Source organism: Triticum dicoccoides, chromosome 6B (genome assembly GCF_002162155.2).
Source record: "Triticum dicoccoides isolate Atlit2015 ecotype Zavitan chromosome 6B, WEW_v2.0, whole genome shotgun sequence".
In the NCBI taxonomy this organism is placed as follows: domain Eukaryota; kingdom Viridiplantae; phylum Streptophyta; class Magnoliopsida; order Poales; family Poaceae; genus Triticum; species Triticum dicoccoides.
The window spans coordinates 715,873,389-715,892,112 of NC_041391.1; the positions used below are offsets into that span (position 1 = coordinate 715,873,389).

General features: G+C 47.1%; 1 pseudogene; it reads left to right on the forward strand.

The window, feature by feature from the left end:
* LOC119321634 overlaps positions 1 to 863 on the forward strand; it is a 6,655-nt pseudogene extending 5,792 nt beyond the window's left edge.
* The last annotated feature ends 17,861 nt before the right edge of the window (positions 864 to 18,724 follow it).

Sequence of the window (18,724 nt, forward strand, 5' to 3'; positions counted from 1 at the left end):
TTGTTGTCGGTGCCATTCGTTCGAGGCTTCGAGCTGTCCGTGGCTCCGTGCGCGCGTCCGCGGATCCTTAGGGTTACTGTAACATTGATCCAGCCGTTCCTTTCTTTCTACGTTAAAACTTGTGTTAAGTATTCACTGATTGATGAGCCTACGTTACTGTAACATTGTGCAGTTCATGCCATTAATTTCCGAACCCTTGTTTCAACTTTAAGCAGACAAGCACATGGTCAATTCCTGCTGCTTGATTATGTATGGTGCATGAGCGGATTGATGTGTCTCATGGCTAGCTAGTTGTGTATTTTTCCTTGTACGTATAGCTAGGTGTGTGCTGACCTTGTTTTTATCTCATCATATTGTTTATTTGGTATAAGTTTTTTTTTGAAAAAGGGGATGAACCCCAGCCTCTGCATCAGAAAGATGCATACGGCTCATATTATTAATAGGATAGTCCAGTAGCAAAGTCTCGAAAGATCATAGTACGAACGTAAACAAAATCTCTAAAGATGAAAAGCCCAAAGCCACAACCGGCTGGCACAACAATAGGATCACTACATGTCTATCCTATTACATGACCGCCATCCAAACCGGTTGAAAATATCCCGAGCTACCATCTCTCATCGGGTAGACGCAGTAACCAAACGCCCTCCGTCGGAGTGAGTAGCGACCACATACGGATGAACGCCGTGGCCCTGAAGATAACCTGCAAAAAGTGAATGGTTGTTGATCGGTTAAAGACTAAGTCATTTCTGCAGTTCCATATTGCCCACAAAAGTGCACAAACGCCAACCCGAATGTGTCTTGCAGTGTCAGAATCCACCCCATCGAGCCATGTTCCAAATAACATGCTAATAGAGGTGTGCTGATTAATATTAAACGCAATATGAACGGACCGCCACAAAATCTTAGCCAACGGACAATCGAGAAAGAGGTGTTTGATGTTTTCATTGTTATCACAAAAGCTACATCTAGACGAGTCCACCCAATTTCGTTTTGCAAGGTTATCCTTAGTCAAAATGACTTGTTTATGCACAAACCACATAAACACTTTGATTCGTAAGGGTACCTTAACTTTCCAGACATGTAACGAGGTAGGGATGACGCTAGAGTTAATGACATCCAGATACATTGATTTGACCGAGAACACACCGTTCTTAGTAAGTTTCCAATGCAGCTGATCTGGCAGTTGAGACAACCGGACATCCATTAAACGTCGAACAAGATGGAGCCAGGCCTCCCAACGATTTCCAACTAGCGTCCGTCTAAAACTGATATTGAGGGGAACGGATTATAAAACAGTAGCAACATAGTCTTCTCTACGTCGGACAATGTTGTACAAAGAAGGATATTGAAGTGCTAGGGGGGTCTCCCCAAGCCACGTATCCTCCCAAAACCTCGTAGTGGTACCATTCCCAACAATAAATTTAGTCTTGTTGAAAAAGAGTTGTTTAACTCTCATCAATCCCTTCCAAAAGGGAGAGTCGGAAGGCCTCACATTCACGTGAGCCAAGGTTTTAGCAAAGAGATACTTATTGCGCAAAATCTGTGCCCAAGTGGCCTCCGTCTCAGATGATAGCTTATAAAGCCACTTGCTAAGGAGACATATGTTTTTGATTTCCAGATTTTCAATACCTAGTCCACCTTGGTCCTTAGGTCTGCAGATAATGTCCCACTTCGCAAGTCTATACTTTCGTTTCAGCTCATCAATTTGCCAAAAGAATCGAGATCGATAGAAACCTAACCTTTTCCTAACTCCGACCGGAACCAAGAAAAAGGATAAGAGAAACATAGGCATACTAGTAAGGATCGAATTAATCAGAATTAATCGACCTCTGTATGACATGAGCTTTCCTTTCCAACAGCTCAGTTTCTTTTCAAAACGATCCTCAATGCATTTCCACTCAATATTAGTTAGCTTGCGATGATGAATGGGTATACCTAAGTACGTAAACGGTAATGAGCCCAATTCACATCCGAACAATTGTTGATACGACTCCCGGTCATCATTGGCTCTTCCAAAGCAAAACAATTCGCTCTTGTGGAAGTTGATTTTGAGCCCAGACAATTGTTCAAATAAGCATAACAGCAGCTTCATGTTTCTTGCTTTCGCCAAGTCATGCTCCATAAAGATGATAGTATCATCAGCATACTGAAGAATGGACATCCCGCCGTCAACTAGATGTGGAACCAGGCCACCTACCTGTCCAGCATCCTTTGCCCGACCTATTAAAATAGTTAGCATATCAGCCACTATGTTAAACAGGATCGGTGACATAGGGTCTCCTTGCCATAGCCCCCTTATGTGTTTGGAAATAGTGACCCACGTCATCATTCACCTTAATCCCGACACTCCCTTTTTGCGTAAAGGAATCAATTTGGTTTCTCCAGGCCGGATCAAAACCTTTCATACGCAAAGCTTGTTGAAGGAAAGGCCATTTGACTTTATCATATGCTTTTTCAAAATCCACTTTAAAAACTACGCCATCAAGTTTTTTGGAGTGGATTTCATGGAGCGTTTCATGCAAAACAACAATCCCTTCCAGGATGTTTCTATCAGGCATGAAAGCAGTCTGGGACGGCTGAACTACTGAGTGTGCTATCTGTGTAAGCCTATTTGTCCCCACCTTGGTGAAGATTTTGAACTCACATTAAGCAGACATATGGGTCTGAACTGCTCAATGCGAACAGCCTCCGTCTTCTTAGGAAGAAGAGTTATCGTCCCAAAATTTAGCTTAAACAATTGAAGCTGCCCCTCAAAAAACTCCTGAAACATGGGCATCAAATCTCCCTTGATAAAATGCCAACACTTCTTGTAAAACTCCGCCGGAAACCCATCTGGTCCTGGAGCCTTATTATTCTCCATTTGAGCAATAGCCTCAAACACCTCTTTCTCCGAGAAAGGAGCAGTCAGGAGCTCATTCTCGGCAGTCTCTAGTTGAGGCACATCCTCAACCCTAGACTCATCCAACGACACAAAAGTCTCTACCGGGGGACCAAACAACTGCTTATAATAATTGGTAATGTAGACTTTCAGATTGTCCTGACCAACTATCGTCCCTTCATCTTGTTCTAGTTGGAAAATTCTCTTTTTACGATGCTTCCCATTAGCAATCATGTGAAAGAATTGAGTGTTATCCTCGCCTTCTACGATTTTGCGAACCTTGGCTCGCAACGCCCACTTCAATTCCTCCTCACGGAGAAGCTTTTTAAGCTGCAGTTCTGCTTCTATCTTTGTTTCCAGCTCATTGGAATCGAAGATAGAGGTTTCTGCTTTAACTTCGAGGTTATGAATAATTAAAAGAAGTCGCTCCTTCTCCACCTTATAAATCCCATGCGTGTGCTTAGCCCAGCCACAAAGGAACCTTCGGAGATGACGAATCTTGCATTGCCATCTGTCGATAGGCGTCCTACCTCCCGAGTCCTTAGCCCACTCTCTAGCTAGCAACTCGAGGAACCCTTCTCTTTCAAACCAGGCAAGTTCAAACGAGAAAATGTTCTTATTACCCATGAAATTTTGAACTCCGGAGTCGACTAGTAACGGTGTATTATCCGAGACACCTCGAGTCAAAGCCTGCACCGTTACCAAAGGAAACTTCTATTCCCACTCGACACTAGCTAGCACACGGTCAAGTTTCTCAAAGGTCGGAACCGGTAACGAATTAGCCCAAGTGAATTTCCTACTCGAGAGCTCGATCTCTCTGAGATCCAAGCTTTCGATAATAGTGTTGAACATAAACGGCCATCGACCGTCAAAATTGGCATTATTCTTGTCCTCTTTTCTTCGGATAATGTTGAAATCCCCTCCCACTAAGAGAGGTAGCTGTTCATTACCACAGATGCGCACCAGATCCGCCAAAAAATCTGGCTTGAGTTCTGGTTGCGCAGCTCCGTAAACTGCCACCAAGGCCCAATCAAACCCATCTGCCTTAGTTCTAACTCGAAACTTGACAGCGAACTCTCCCATAACTATGCTCCGGACCTCCAACATTTCACACTTAACCCCAAGTAAAACCCCACCGGATCTTCCTCGAGGTGGGAGGCAATGCCAATCAAAATCTACCCCCCCCCCCCGGACAAAGTGGCAAGAAATTGAGAAGTGAAATTGCTTCTTCTAGTCTCAGACAAAGCAATAAAATCTAAATGATGTTCAAGAGAAGCATCTGCTAGAAACCTCCTTTTAGCCAAGTCTCTAAGACCTCTGCTATTCCAGAAAATGCCTCTCATAAGTCATCATGAAAATTTTTGGCAGTACGGATCCTAGCACTCCTACGCGCTGCGGAGACTGGATAAACCTTTCGTTTCCATGTCCGCTTAGGCTTCACTTGGCCATCAACCTGATCACCGCCCTCATTCTCAACTTCTAGCACTAAAGGCTCATCTACATGAAGAGACGTCTCAGGATTGGTGTCTTCCTCTGTCTCTAGACATGCAGGGTCAAGATTGGCACACATGCCATCAAGAACCCTAACCCCAAGCGCATCAATCTCCGAATCATTCAGTGGTTTAACGGCAGCAATGTGACGAATCATATCTACCGCTCGCTCAGCTTCCAAATCAAGAATGTCGTTAACCGATTTGGCAATTTGAAGATCATTATTACCAAGTGAAATTCCTAATTGATTTGCATTATGGATGATTTCATTATCAGTAAAATGCAAAATGGAATTCGACTTAATAACAGACATACCAGTGGAGATCTCGACGTCATGCAACTTGGCAGCCCTCAAAGCACACTGCAGTTGTATGTCATCGACGTCCGGCTGCTCCTGCAGCCTCCCGCTGATCCGCCTCCCCTAGGAAACAGGATCCGGGATACCACCAAAGGCGATGACCTCCTCGCGAGAAGCACTACAAGGGGAAAGGCCGCATGCCCATCCCCCCACAGCGGCGCCCCGGGTCGCAGTCACCAGAGCAGGAGAAGAGCGAGGCGGCGCCGCCTGCAGCCCGTCCACGGGTGACCCGCCAGCAGCTGGGTCCGGGGCAGCCCACACGCAGCGCATCGGGGAGGAGGCAGGAGCACCGGTCCCGTCACCCAGCCCTCCCACCACAACGGGGACCGGCGAGCCGGCGACCACCTGCCCAGCCACACTCTCTGCGGCGTGCAGTGATGATGAGAAGGACACCGCCCCAGCCAAAGGGGCGGGTGTGGCCGGTGAAGCAGTCGGTCTGTGACCACCCCCAGCGGCCGACCCTCCCAAGAGGACGCCACCCGCCTCAGAAGATGCCATGGAGGGAGAGCGCGGTGCGCGGGCCTCCTGCCCGCGAGTCCCATCCGAGGCCACCTGAGCCTCCGGAGGGGCCGTTACCTCCACGTTGGCCTTGAGCCCCGTCGACCCATGCGCCGGCAAAGCACGGAAGGGCCGAACCGCACTCCCGGCCAACTCCGTCGAGCCGTCCAGCAGAGTCGTCATCTCCGGCCTAGGCAACAGCGAAGAAGGAGGAGAAACGTGAACCTCCTGTGCAGCTATTCCTTCCGGTCCATCAACGCACAAGACCTCCGAAATCACCGGTGGCACATGCTCAGGCGGGTCATCCAAATCCACACGATCACTCCAAAGACGAGGAGGCGCTGAGAAAGCTCCTACGGAACCAAGTTGCAACATGTTGGACGGGACCGAAACCGGCGTTTTCCCCTGAGCAGACTCTACTGCCTTAGACGAATCTGCAGGCCTGGAACCCCTGTCACCATCACTATGTGCGTCATCCCCATGGTTCCCAGAAGCGCCTCCCCCCTCAGAAGTATCCATAGGAAGCACTGAAGGAAATATGCCCTAGAGGCAATAATAAAGTTATTATTTATTTCCTCATATCATGATAAATGTTTATTATTCATGCTAGAATTGTATTAACCGGAAACATAATACATGTGTGAATATATAGACAAACAGAGTGTCACTAGTATGCCTCTACTTGACTAGCTTGTTAATCAAAGATGGTTATGTTTCCTAACCATGAACAAGGAGTTGTTATTTGATTAACAAGGTCACATCATTAGTTGAATGATCTGATTGACATGACCCATTCCGTTAGCATAGCACCCGATCGTTTTAGTATGTTGCTATTGCTTCCTTCATGACTTATACATGTTCCTGTGACTATGAGATTATGCAACTCCCGTTTATCGGAGGAACACTTTGTGTGCTACCAAACGTCACAACGTAACTAGGTGATTATAAAGGTGCTCTACAGGTGTCTCCAAAGGTACTTGTTGAGTTGGCGTATTTCGAGATTAGGATTTGTCACTCCGAATGTCGGAGAGGTATCTCTGGGCCCTCTCGGTAATACATATCACTTAAGCCTTGCATGCATTTCAACTAATGAGTTAGTTGCGAGATGATGTATTACGGAACGAGTAAAGAGACTTGCCGGTAATGAGATTGAACTAGGTATTGGATACCGACGATCGAATCTTGGGCAAGTAACATGCCGATGACAAAGGGAACAACGTATGTTGTTGTGCGGTTTGACCGATAAAGATCTTCGTAGAATATGTAGGAACCAATATGGGCATCCAGGTCCCGCTATTGGTTATTGACCGGAGACATGTCTCGGTCATGTCTACATTGTTCTCGAACCGTAGGGTCCGCACGCTTAAGGTTTCGATGACAGTTTCATTATGAGTTTATGTATTTTGATGTACCGAAGGTTGTTCGGAGTCCCGGATGTGATCACGGACATGACGCGGAGTCTCGAAATGGTCGAGACATAAAGATTGATATATTGGACGGATATATTTGGACACCGGAAAGGTTCTGGGTGAGATTGGGAATATACCGGAGTTCCGGGAGGTTACCAGAACCCCCCGGTAAGTATATGGGCCTTATTGGGCCTTAGTGGAAGGGAGGGAGAAGGAGCAAGGGAGGGGGCGCCCCCCCCCCCAAGCCCAATCCGAATTGGGAGGGGGGCCGGCCCCCCCTTTTCCTTCTCTCCTCCCCCTTCTTCCTTCCTTCTCCTACTCCTTATAGGAAAGGGGGGCCAAACCTACTTGGAGTAGGTTTGCCCCCCCTATGGCGCGCCTCCTCCCTAGGCCGGCCTCCTCCTCCCTCCCTCCTTTATATACGGGGGTGGGGGGGCACCCTAGACACAAGTTGATCATTGAGATCGTTCCTTAGCCGTGTGCGGTGCCCTCCTCCATGATATTACACCTCGGTCATATTGTAGCGGTGCTTAGGCGAAGCCCTGCGACAGGAGAACATCAAGATCGTCACCACGCCGTCGTGCTGACGGAACTCCTCCCCGCGCCTCTGCTGGATCGGAGATCGGGGTGCGTCATCGAGCTGTACATGTGTCAAGAACTCGGAGGTGCCGGAGTAACGGTGCTTGGATCGGTTGAACCGAGAGGACGTACGACTACTTCCTCTACGTTGCGTCAACGCTTCCGCTTCGGTCTACGAGGGTACGTAGACAACACTCTCCCCTCTCGTTGCTATGCATCACCATGATCTTGCGTGTGCGTAGGAAATTTTTTGAAATTACTACGTTCCCCAACAGTGGCATCCGAGCCTAGGTTTTTATGGTTTGATGTTATATGCACGAGTAGAACACAAGTGAGTTGTGGGCGATATAAGTCATACTGCTTACCAGCATGTCATACTTTGGTTCGCGGTATTGTTGGATGAAGCGGCCCGGACCGACATTACGCGTACGCTTACGCGAGACTGGTTTTACCGCCGTGCTTTGCACACAGGTGACTAGCGGGTGTCAGTTTCTCCAACTTTAGTTGAACCGAGTGTGGCTACGCCCGGTCCTTGCGAAGGTTAAAACAGCATCAACTTGACAAACTATCGTTGTGGTTTTGATGCGTAGGTGAGATTGGTTCTTGCTTAAGCCCGTAGCAGCCACGTAAAGCTTGCAACAACAAAGTAGAGGACGTCTAAGTTATTTTTGCAGGGCATGTTGTGATGTGATATGGCCAAGACATGATGCTATATTTTATTGTATGAGATGATCATGTTTTGTAACCGAAGTTATCGGCAACTGGCAGGAGCCATATGGTTGTCGCTTTATTGTATGAAATGCAAACGCCCTGTAATTGCTTTACTTTATCACTAAGCGGTAGCGATAGTCGTAGAAGTAATAGATGGCGTAAACGACAACGATGCTGCGATGGAGATCAAGGTGTCGCGCCAGTGACGATGGTGATCATGATGGTGCTTCGGAGATGGAGATCACAAGCACAAGATGATGATGGCCATATCATATCACTTATATTGATTGCATGTGATGTTTATCCTTTATGCATCTTATCTTGCTTTGATTGACGGTAGCATTTTAAGATGATCTCTCACTAAAAATTATCAAGAAGTGTTCTCCCTGAGTATGCACCGTTGCCAAAGTTCGTCGTGCCCAGACACCACGTGATGATCGGGTGTGATAAGCTCTACGTCCATCTACAACGGGTGCAAGCCAGTTTTGCACACGCAGAATACTCAGGTTAAACTTGATGAGCCTAGCCTATGCAGATATGGCCTCGGAACACGGAGACCGAAAGGTCGAGCGTGAATCATATAGTAGATATGATCAACATAAGATGTTCACCATTGAAAACTACTCCATCTCACGTGATGATCGGTTATGGTTTAGTTAATTTGGATCACGTGATCACTTAGATGACTAGAGAGATGTCTGTCTAAGTGGGAGTTCTTAAGTAATATGATTAACTGAACTTAAATTTATCATGAACTTAGTACCTGATAGTATCTTGCTTGTCTATGTTGATTGTAGATAGATGGCCCATGCTGTTGTTCCGTTGAATTTTAATGCGTTCCTTGAGAAAGCTAAGTTGAAAGATGATGGTAGCAACTACGCGGACTGGGTCCGTAACTTGAGGATTATCCTCATTGCTGCACAGAAAAATTACGTCCTGGAAACACCGCTGGGTGCCAGGCCTGCTGCTGATGCAACTGACGACGTTAAGAACGTCTGGCAGAGCAAAGCTGATGACTATTCGATAGTTCAATGTGCCATGCTTTACGGCTTAGAACCGGGACTTCAACGACGTTTTGAACGTCATGGAGCATATGAGATGTTCCAGGAGTTGAAGTTAATATTCCAGAAGAATGCCCGGATTGAGAGATATGAAGTCTCCAATAAGTTCTATAGCTGCAAGATGGAGGAGAATAGTTCTGTCAGTGAGCACATACTCAAGATGTCTGGGTATTGTAATCACTTGATTCAACTGGGAGTTACTCTTCCGGATGATAGCGTCATTGACAGAATTCTCCAATCACTTCCACCAAGCTACAAGAGCTTCGTGATGAACTATAATATGCAAGGGATGGATAAGACGATTCCCGAGCTCTTCGCAATGCTAAAGGCTGCGGAGGTAGAAATCAAGAAGGAGCATCAAGTGTTGATGGTTAACAAGACCACTAGTTTCAAGAAAAAGGGCAAGGGAAGAAGAAGGGGAACTTCAAGAAGAACAGCAAACAAGTTGCTGCTCAAGAAAAGAAACCCAAGTCTGGATCTAGGCCTGAAACTGAGTGCTTCTACTGCAAGCAGACTGGTCACTGGAAGCGAAACTGCCCCAAGTATTTGGCGGATAAGAAGGATGGCAAGGTGAACAAAGGTATATGTGATATACATGTTATTGATGTGTACCTTACTAGAGCTCGCAGTAGCACCTGGGTATTTGATACTGGTTCTGTTGTTAATATTTGCAACTCGAAACAGGGACTACGGATTAAGCAAACACTGGCAAAGGACGAGGTGACAATGCGCGTGGGAAACAGTTCCAAAGTCGATGTGATCGCGGTCGGCACGCTACCTCTACATCTATCTTCGGGATTAGTATTAGACCTAAATAATTGTTATTTGGTGCCAGCGTTGAGCATGAACATTATATCTGGATCTTGTTTGATGCGAGACGGTTATTCATTTAAATCAGAGAATAATGGTTGTTCTATTTATATGAGTAATATCTTTTATGGTCATGCACCCTTGAAGAATGGTCTATTTTTGATGAATCTCGATAATAGTGATACACATATTCATAGTGTTGAAGCCAAAAGATGCAGAGTTGATAATGATAGTGCAACTTATTTGTGGCACTACCGTTTAGGTCATATCGGTGTAAAGCGCATAAAGAAACTCCATACTGATGGTCTTTTGGAACCACTTGATTATGAATCACTTGGTACTTGCGAACCGTGCCTCATGGGCAAGATGACTAAAACGCCGTTCTCCGGTACTATTGAGAGAGCAACAGATTTGTTGGAAATCATACATACAGATGTATGTGGTCCGATGAATGTTGAAGCTCGTGGCGGATATCGTTATTTTCTCACCTTCGCAGATGATTTAAGCAGATATGGGTATATCTACTTAATGAAGCATAAGTCTGAAACATTTGAAAAGTTAAAAGAATTTCAGAGTGAAGTTGAAAATCATCGTAACAAGAAAATAAAGTTTCTACGATCTGATCGTGGAGGAGAATATTTGAGTTACGAGTTTGGTCTACACTTAAAACAATGTGGAATAGTTTCGCAACTCACGCCACCTGGAACACCACAACGCAATGGTGTGTCCGAACGTCGTAATCGTACTTTACTTGATATGGTGCGATCTATGATGTCTCTTACAGATTTACCGCTATCGTTTTGGGGTTATGCTTTAGAGACGGCCACATTCACGTTAAATAGGGCACCGTCGAAATCCGTTGAGACGACACCTTATGAACTATGGTTTGGCAAGAAACCAAAGTTGTCATTTCTTAAAGTTTGGGGATGCGATGCTTATGTGAAAAAGCTTCAACCTGATAAGCTCGAACCCAAATCGGAGAAATGTGTCTTCATAGGATACCCAAAGGCGACAGTTGGGTACACCTTCTATCACAGATCCGAAGGCAAGACATTCGTTGCTAAGAATGGATCCTTTCTAGAGAAGGAGTTTCTCTCGAAAGAAGTGAGTGGGAGGAAAGTAGAACTTGATGAGGTAACTGTACCTACTCCCTTGTTGGAAAATAATACATCACAGGAACCGGTTTCTGTGACGTCAAAACCAACTAGTGAGGAAGTTGATGATGATGATGATAGAACTTCAGATCAAGTTAATACAGAACCTCGTAGGTCGAACAGAGTAAGATCCGCACCAGAGTGGTACGGTAATCCTATTCTGGAAGTCATGCTACTAGATCATGATGAACCTATGAACTATGAAGAAGCGATGGTGAGCCCTGATTCCGCAAAATGGCTTGAAGCCATGAAATCTGAGATGGGATCCATGTATGAGAACAAAGTATGGACTTTGGTTGACTTGCCCGATGATCGGCAAGCAATTGAGAATAAATGGATCTTCAAAAAGAAGACTGACGCTGACGGTAATGTTACTGTCTACAAAGCTCGACTTGTTGCAAAAGGTTTTCGACAAGTTCAAGGGGTTGACTACGATGAGACCTTCTCACCCGTAGCGATGCTTAAGTCTGTCCGAATCATGTTAGCAATTGCCGCATTTTATGATTATGAAATTTGGCAAATGGATGTAAAAACCGCATTCCTGAATGGATTTCTGGAAGAAGAGTTGTATATGATGCAACCAGAAGGTTTTATCGATCCAAAGGGAGCTAACAAAGTGTGCAAGCTCCAGCGATCCATTTATGGACTGGTGCAAGCCTCTCGGAGTTGGAATAAACGTTTTGATAGTGTGATCAAAGCATTTGGGTTTATACAGACTTTTGGAGAAGCCTGTATTTACAAGAAAGTGAGTGGGAGCTCTGTAGCATTTCTAATATTATATGTGAATGACATATTATTGATTGGAAATGATATAGAATTTCTGGATAGCATAAAGGGATACTTGAATAAAAGTTTTTCAATGAAAGACCTCGGTGAAGCTGCTTACATATTGGGCATTAAGAGCTATAGAGATAGATCAAAACGCTTAATTGGACTTTCACAAAGCACATACCTTGACAAAGTTTTGAAGAAGTTCAAAATGGATCAAGCAAAGAAATGGTTCTTGCCTGTGTTGCAAGGTGTTAAGTTGAGTAAGACTCAAAGCCCGACCACTGCAGAAGATAGAGAGAAAATGAAAAATGTTCCCTATGCTTCAGCCATAGGCTCTATCATGTATGCAATGCTGTGTACCAGACCTGATGTGTGCCTTGCTATAAGTCTAGCAGGGAGGTACCAAAGTAATCCAGGAGTGGATCACTGGACAGCGGTCAAGAACATCCTAAAATACCTGAAAAGGACTAAGAATATGTTTCTCATATATGGAGGTGACAAAGAGCTCATCGTAAATGGTTACGTTGATGCAAGCTTTGACACTGATCCGGACGATTCTAAATCGCAAACCGGATACGTGTTTACATTAAACGGTGGAGCTGTCAGTTGGTGCAGTTCAAAGCAAAGCGTCGTGGCGGGATCTACGTGCGAAGCGGAATACATAGCTGCTTCAGAAGCAGCCAATGAAGGAGTCTGGATGAAGGAGTTCATATCCGATCTAGGTGTCATACCTAGTGCATCGGGTCCAATGAAAATCTTTTATGACAATACTGGAGCGATTGCCTTAGCGAAGGAATCCAGATTTCACAAGAGAACCAAGCACATCAAGAGACGCTTCAATTCCATCCGGGATCTAGTCCAGGTGGGAGACATAGAGATTTGCAAGATACATACGGATCTGAATGTTGCAGACCCGTTGACTAAGCCTCTTCCACAAGCAAAACATGATCAACACCAAGACTCCATGGGTGTTAGAATCATTACTGTGTAATCTAGATTATTGACTCTAGTGCAAGTGGGAGACTGAAGGAAATATGCCCTAGAGGCAATAATAAAGTTATTATTTATTTCCTCATATCATGATAAATGTTTATTACTCATGCTATAATTGTATTAACCGGAAACATAATACATGTGTGAATATATAGACAAACAGAGTGTCACTAGTATGCCTCTACTTGACTAGCTTGTTAATCAAAGATGGTTATGTTTCCTAACCATGAACAAGGAGTTGTTATTTGATTAACAAGGTCACATCATTAGTTGAATGATCTGATTGACATGACCCATTCCGTTAGCATAGCACCCGATCGTTTTAGTATGTTGCTATTGCTTCCTTCATGACTTATACATGTTCCTGTGACTATGAGATTATGCAACTCCCGTTTACCGGAGGAACACTTTGTGTGCTACCAAACGTCACAACGTAACTGGGTGATTATAAAGGTGCTCTACAGGTGTCTCCAAAGGTACTTGTTGAGTTGGCGTATTTCGAGATTAGGATTTGTCACTCCGAATGTCGGAGAGGTATCTCTGGGCCCTCTCGGTAATACATATCACTTAAGCCTTGCAAGCATTTCAACTAATGAGTTAGTTGCGAGATGATGTATTACGGAACGAGTAAAGAGACTTGCCGGTAATGAGATTGAACTAGGTATTGGATACCGACGATCGAATCTCGGGCAAGTAACATGCCGATGACAAAGGGAACAACGTATGTTGTTGTGCGGTTTGACCAATAAAGATCTTCGTAGAATATGTAGGAACCAATATGGGCATCCAGGTCCTGCTATTGGTTATTGACCGGAGACGTGTCTCGGTCATGTCTACATTATTCTCGAACCGTAGGGTCCGCACGCTTAAGGTTTTGATGACAGTTTCATTATGAGTTTATGTATTTTGATGTACCGAAGGTTGTTCGGAGTCCCGGATGTGATCACGGACATGACGAGGAGTCTCGAAATGGTCGAGACATAAAGATTGATATATTGGACGGATATATTTGGACACCGAAAAGGTTCCGGGTGAGATTGGGAATATACCGGAGTTCCGGGAGGTTACCGGAACCCCCCGGTAATATATGGGCCTTATTGGGCCTTAGTGGAAGGGAGGGACAAGGAGCAAGGGAGGGGGCGCCCCCCCCCCCAAGCCCAATCCGAATTGGGAGGGGGGCCGGCCACCCCTTTTCCTTCTCTCCTCCCCCTTCTTCCTTCCTTCTCCTACTCCTAATAGGAAAGGGGGGCCAAACCTACTTGGAGTAGGTTTGCCCCCCCTATGGCGCGCCTCCTCCCTAGGCCGGCCTCCTCCTCCCTCCCTCCTTTATATACGGGGGTGGGGGGGCACCCTAGACACAAGTTGATCATTGAGATCGTTCCTTAGCCGTGTGCGGTGCCCCCCTCCACGATATTACACCTCGGTCATATTGTAGCGGTGCTTAGGCGAAGCCCTGCGACAGGAGAACATCAAGATCGTCACCACGCCGTCGTGCTGACGGAACTCCTCCCCGCGCCTCTGCTGGATCGGAGATCGGGGTGCGTCATCGAGCTGTACGTGTGTCAAGAACTCGGAGGTGTCGGAGTAACGGTGCTTGGATCGGTTGAACCGGGAGGACGTACGACTACTTCCTCTACGTTGCGTCAACGCTTCCGCTTCGGTCTACGAGGGTACGTAGACAACACTCTCCCGTCTCGTTGCTATGCATCACCATGATCTTGCGTGTGCGTAGGAAATTTTTTGAAATTACTACGTTCCCCAACAAGCACCTCCTCAAAATCCTGAAACAAGTTCGGGTCCTCATACTCGACATTCAACATGTAAGCAATACCCTCATGACACCATCTGACCACATCCGGCAAGAACTGAATGTTAGCCACGCTAACCAGCAAGCGAGCCACACCGTGAGCACGAGTGAAGGGCATATCAACCTGCTCCGTCTTACCGAGCAAGGATCCCAAGCTCCATGTGACAAAGAAATCATCCAAGGGCTCGGAAGGTGCCCCCAAAAAACGAACCCAGATCTGAGTCAGTGGTGTGCCCTGCGGCTCCTTCTTTTTCCACTCATCAAACTGCAACACAAAGCTAGTGCCTGTAACTCGACTCATACCAAACTTGAGAATCCTCTTCTGATCCTCTTTAGAAGGAAAATCCACTTTGTAAGACTTATCTGAAAGTTTCAGCAAAGACCATTTGAAATTCCCCGGAGCCAACTCCCGCAACTGCTGAATAATCTGGGCTTCAGTGAGAGGTCCGGTGACCACCTTAACCACCCCAGGGAAGGAGGTTTCAATGACAGGAGCCACCGGAGCCACGCTTGGTGACTCAAAGAACATCAACTCAGAGCAACAGAGCCCATAGATATTAAGTGTCGGTTTGGGGCCGAGAAGAAGCGAACACTCAGCCGCCACATGCTTAGGTTTCCGACAAATATCACATAACTCAGCAGAGCAATCAACCATGAAGTGACCCGTCTCCCCGCACCGGAAACAGATTAATTTTTTCTTCTTAGCCGCCCACTTGGACAGCTTGTCACCTCCGGCCTTCTCCGAACCTTTATCAGACTCGGCATCATCAGGTTGCACGATCATCGGTACAGACACATCGGCGAGAGCCTTAACTGTCTCCACCGCCGCCTGAGTAAGACCCGCATCATCGGTGGACATCTCAGTAGCATCCGAACCCGCGGCACCGGGCAAGTTGCGCGGAGGGCGCCGGTAGCCACCACGACCACCGCGGTAGCGGCCCCGGAAACCGCTCGGGCCAACCGCGCCCTCAACAAAATTCCCCGGCGGTCCTTGAAAACCACGGCCGGCAGCACCATGATCCGTCCAAGCGTAGCCCCGCCCACCACCGGTGGACGACGAACCCCGACGAAGACCCCGACCGTAAGCATCGTATCCATCATCGCCCCACTGACCACGGGGAGGGTTGCGGCTATCTCCCGCGAACGCACCCGACCCGCGGTCCGCGGCACCATCGGAAGCTCCTCCCCGCCCGGCAGCCATTTGTCTAGGCCATGGGCGCTGCGTCAGAGGAGGTGCGGCCCCATGCGGCGGCGGCGCCGCAGCCCTGGCGGTAGGAGTCGCAGCCTGCGCAGGCGCCGCAGCCACAGCCGACGCCGGCACCATCGCAGCCGGACCACCCGTCGAAGCCCTCGCAGGCGGCGGACCCTTGGCCAGCGGCGGGGTCTTGGGCGGCATGTTGTCCTCGCCGGCTACCGCCGGAACGCCGCGGCAAGCTTGGAGCCCCCGCCTCACACGTCGGACCGCAGCGGAGGGGAAGCCGACCTGACCACGGCGGCGAACGTGCATGAGATAACAGACGATCCGATGCGATCACCTGCACTTGAGCCTCCGAAGCCCCTTCGTTGGCGGCCGGTTTTGCCTGGGTCTGAAACCTTGCTAATCCCGGCCCATCCTCGGTCAAATTTCCTTGGCCCAACGGCCTAAAAGCGGACGGGCCCTCACAACAGCCCACCGGTTCAAGCCCATTAGCGCTTAGCAAAAATTTCAAACGTGAGATCCGCTCGGCTCGGATCACGCTCGCTCGGTCGATCGCCGGCGCCAGCGCCTGCGCCGCCGACGTTCGCCGATTCTTCTTCCTCTTCACTACTTTCCACGATCCCTCTGTAATGAAATCGGACAAGATAGGTTTTGGAAGATTTACCTTTGGAATTGGCCCCTTCCATGGCCGGATCGCAGCTGCCGCCGTCCGCCTATGAACCATGCGTCGAACGATCTCGATCTTGTCCTCTGCCCCCAATCCTTGCCGCGCCGGATCATCAATTGGCACAACGCCATCGACAATCGTGGCCACTTCCTCTTCCGAATACCCGGGATCGAAAGCCTCGCAGATCACCGACGACGGCGTCGGCGAGTAGACTTCCGGCGAGCGTCCGGCGCAGTCCCCGTCGTCTTCGTCCTCCGCATCAGAATCTGCGAGGGCCCAGAACCTCCCACCGACGAGCCCCACACAGGAGATGGTCGCCGGCGGCAGGCCCGCGGTGGACGCCACAGGCGTCGCCCGTGTCGCTCCAGTCGCCCTCATCGCTCCCAAAGTTCAGGTGCATCATAATAAACGATGATGTACTATGAGATCCTTCCTGTTGGCTTCATACAGTATACATTAATAAACGATAATGATCAGTTAATAGTATTGATCAATCTAAGAAACTGAACGTAATGAGATTTTCTCTGCCTCACAGAGCATCCTTACTCGTGGGTTGATCTACCATCTCTGTTTTCTGACCAAAAGTATTTCACTCTCATTCTGCAGACAATTGCAGTCAATGGTGGATTCTCGCAGTTAGTGGCTTTGCATTCAGAACAATTGCAACCGGTCGTGTATTCTGAAGCAGCTGCATTGACCACAATTCTGAAAGGTCAGTTGGTCATTATTTCCCTTAAAAATTGAAGTGGCAATCCCCTGTGCCATAGGCTCGATTCATGGACTCGCATTGCCTTGACATGTGAACATGGTATGATCGTCCAGGTTTCCCTCTCAAATTTGCCGACCAAAACCCACAAGAATTCATGACTAAGACTGTTCTATCCTTCTCTTGTTTGCGAAGTATAGATGGAGCAATTTCACAGCAGGTCCACCCTTAAGCAAATTAAGGTGCTTTATAGCAATATATGCAACAGTATTTGATTTTTCTTCCCATGATACCATCATTGCCATAATTCAGCTTTGATTTTTCTTCAGTCCGTAAGGAGGAACGACGCCCTTTCTATGGCCGGCTTCTTCCTGAGCGGCGAACCAGGCCTCCATCTCTGACGTGCTGTGCTCCACGGCCTGAGAGTGTATTTATAACCAACTCAAAATCCTGACTGCGCATATACATTCATCATTTCCTATACCTTGCCCATTTTTCTTCTGACTTGAACTACTTCCATTACTCAGATTCTTCTGCAGAACAATTGCAACCAACAGTGGCTGGTGAGCTCTTGTGGTTAGCAGTTTTGCATTCAGGGCATACATCCTTCATCCAAATAATAACACCAATGGAAGCACCTTTCTTTATTTTCTGAAGCAGCAACTCCACAAAGGCCAGCTGGCCATTCTTTCAGAAAAAGTTTCAGTCGCCTGTGTCATGGATTGTCCTTTAGATTTGCATCACATTGACTTGTGAACTTGGTGTAACTGTCCAGTTTGTTCGCTAATACCGTACTGGCAAAGCCAAACTCTGTCTGTGTTCTCCCATCTGCCATGCTCGCCTGGCTCGCCATGAACCAAAACAAGGTGCTTTACTGATACGCAATAATATTATCTCTACTTCCCATGAAACCGTCATTCCCTTTGATGATTCAGTGTCCTATTTTCTTCAGCTCACAAGGAGGAATGTATACTCTGAAGCTTAAATTGGTGGTATCATATTCCGTGTCCAGGACCCCAGGATGATGTTGGTATGTAGTTGACTTCCTATGCTTTGATTTTGGTTATGCTGTTTTTTCCGATAAAGGGCGATTTTATTAATTCAAAATGTAGCATCAAGTGGATACAAAGCATTATGAGTAACACCCGGCCTCTACATAACTAGGATGCACACAGCCAAATCCGAAAGTCCGACAAAAAAATCATCAAATAAAAACCGACAAAACGGCAACAGTAGAGTCCTATAGACCGACACTATGCCTATGTCGAAGGAGGTGGTGGTTATGCTGTTAACTCATGAATAAACAGAATCTGCTCTACAGTTGGGAGTGCCAACTTCCATGTGCTTGTATGTGTACACAACAAATTACTGATGCCGACAAGGCGACGACGCATGCCAAGTCATGGCTTCTCACTCCCTCAACGACGCACTCATCGTCGCTGCGGCCCGCCACTTCCTGCACGGCATATTTCCATGTCACTGGCGTAATTTGGGGCCGACACCGAGCTGCTACCAGTTCGGCCTATCCACCTGAAGGTATGCCTTACTGCTGTGCAACGATGTTCCTCGTATTTTCCAATGAAATTATTTCCTTGATTATAAGTTGCTATTTTCTTTTCTTGGGTCCCTACTT